Source organism: Herpailurus yagouaroundi, unplaced genomic scaffold (genome assembly GCF_014898765.1).
Source record: "Herpailurus yagouaroundi ecotype Mexico unplaced genomic scaffold, PumYag 100, whole genome shotgun sequence".
NCBI lineage: Eukaryota > Metazoa > Chordata > Mammalia > Carnivora > Felidae > Herpailurus > Herpailurus yagouaroundi.
The window spans coordinates 62,881,589-62,884,283 of NW_024412391.1; the positions used below are offsets into that span (position 1 = coordinate 62,881,589).

The 2,695-nt window shown below is 35.7% G+C and overlaps 1 non-coding gene across 1 annotated transcript; it reads right to left on the minus strand.

Moving 5' to 3' along the window:
• Positions 1–1,449: 1,449 nt before the first annotated feature.
• Positions 1,450–1,556, minus strand: LOC121029059 (U6 spliceosomal RNA). The gene has a single exon (XR_005789565.1). It is a non-coding gene; the product is annotated as a U6 spliceosomal RNA (small nuclear RNA).
• Between the last annotated feature and the right edge of the window lie 1,139 nt (positions 1,557–2,695).

Below are 2,695 nucleotides of genomic sequence, written 5' to 3' on the forward strand. Positions count from 1 at the left end.
ATCTCCCTGTTCCTCCCTCCCCTGCAGCTCCTGGCAACCACAATTCTGCTCTCTGTCTCCATGAATTTCACCACTCTAAATAGCTCATGTGAGTGGAATCGTTGAGTAGTTGTCATATTGTGACTGGTTTATTTCACTTAAAATGTCTTTAAGCTTCATCCATGTGTAGCACGTATCAGAATTTTCTTGCTTTTTAAAAAATGTTTTATTTATTTTTGAGAGAGTGCAAGCAGAGGAGGGGCAGAGAGAGGGAGACAGAGGATCCAAAGTGGGCTCTGAGCTGACAGCAGAGAACCTGACATGGGGATTGAACTCATGAACCATGAGATCATGACCTGAGCTGAACTCACATACTCAACTGACTGAGCCACCCAGGTGCCCCAGAATTTTCTTGCTTTTTAATGTTGGATAACGTTCCACTACATGTAAATTCCATGTTTTGTTTTTATCCCCTTCATCCTGCAATGGACTCATGGATTGCTTTCATTATTCAGCTATTGTGGATAATGCTGCTATGAACATGGGTGTACAAATACTTTTTCGAGAAGTTGCTTTGAAATCTTTGGGGTATATACTGAGAAGTAGAATTGCTGAATCATATGGTAATTCTATGTTTAATTTTTTTTTTTTTTTTTTTTTAGGAGCCACCATAGCAGTCTTCACAGTGGCTGCACCATTTTATATTTATACCAGGAATGTCAAGTGTTCCATTTTCTCCACATCCTTGACAACACTTGTTACTTTGTGTTTTTTGAAAACAGTTGTCCCAATGGTTGTGAGATGATATTTCATTGTGGGTTTAATTTTCATTTTTCTCTATTGATTAGTGATTTGAACATTTTTTTCTTGTGCTTATTGGCCATATGTATATTTTCTTTAGAGAATTATTAATTCAATTTCGTTGTAATTATTTATTTATTTATTTATTTTAAAAAAATGTTAAATAAGCTTCACACCTAGTGTGGAATCTAATGTGGGGCTTGAACTCAACAACTCTGAGATTAAAACATGAGCTGAGATCAAGAGTTGGATGCCTAACCAACTGAGCCACCCAGGCGCCTCTCTTGGCCCATTTTAAAATCTGGTTGTTTATTTTTTTGTTGAATAGTAGGAATCTTTATATATTTCTGTGTATTAAACCCTAATGAGATATATGATTTGCAAATATTTTCTCCCATTTCATGGGTTTCTGTTGATAGTGTGTTTTGAAGTACCAAAGTTTTTAATTTTGATATAGTCCAATTTATTTATTTTTTCTTTTGTTGTCTGTGCTTTTGAAGTCATATCCAAGAAGCCATTGCCAAATCCAATGTCATGAAGCTTTTCTCATATATTTTCTTTTAAGAGTTTGGGTTCACTTTAAGCCAATCTCTTGTAGATAGTATAATGTTAGAGTCCATCTTCATTCTTTGCATGTGAATGTTTACTTTTCCCAGCACCATTTGCTGAATAAATATTGAATGCTTTAAAAATTCACATGTCCTCCTTGCACAGAAGCCATGCTAATCTTCTCTATATCATTCCAATTTTAGTGTATGTGCTCCCCAAACAACCACTAGATATCTTTTTAAATTAAAATTAAAATTAAAATTAAAATTAAAATTATCTTTGAGATTTCTCAAGGAGCCCCTGGAAAATCACAATGATTTATATATTTACCTTATAAAAACAGAGATGCCAGAAATATTTTAGGTTGCCCTGATATAATTTATATTTCTGAATTAGCTTGTCACTATTATAAAAAATTCCTGGGAAGAACTGTCAAGTGAAAGGATAATTTTGTACAGATAAAATATTATCCATATAAAATTTTCTGAGACTGTACATTGCACCAAACAAATTGACAGTCTCAAGAGATTTGTTAATGCTTTCATTGTCCATGATATGATCTTAACTGTAGAAAAGTTTTGTTACAATTCTTTGAAAGAGTTATGTATTATAGTGCAATGGAGAAGTTTACTCTCCTCAATTTTGTTATTGTTCATTACTGTAATATATCAATCTTATCATAGTCCAATTAGCAGGCAGTTCTGCTTCTTTGGTAGTTATAACACAAAAAGTATTCTTTACCAGATCCAGAAGCCATATTATTAAATAGTTCTTCAAGGGAAAGACTTCAAAAGCACAATTTGTAACCCATGAATTGTGACATAATTACTATACCCCAAAGTAGTTACTTTATTTGTGGAAAGACTTTCAGAAATAGCCTGAAAACACCATTTTTGCCTCATCAATGGAAAAAACATTTTTTTAATTTTTTTTTAATGCTTAATACTTTTGAGAGAGAGAGAGAGAGACAGAGAGAGACAGAGAGATACAGAGCATGAGCAGGGAAGGGGCAGAGAAAGAGGGAGACACAGAATCCAAAGCAGGCTTCAGGCCCAAGCTATCTGTACAGCTTGACTTGGGGCTCAACTTATGAACTGTGAGCTCATGACCTGAGCTAAAGTCTGAGGCTTAATGGACTGAGCCACCCAGGTGCCACTAAGTAACTGGAATTTGCATAAAAGCTTTAAAAAATTCCTTAAGCTCCTCTTCCTCTAAACAATACTTCTCAGGGCGCCTGAGTGGCTCAGTCGGTTAAGTGTACAACTTTGGCTCAGGTCGTGATCTCATGGTTCATGGGTTCAGGCCCCACGCTGGGCTCTGTACTGACGCTCAGAGCCTGGAGCCTGCTTCGGCTTCTGTGCGTGTC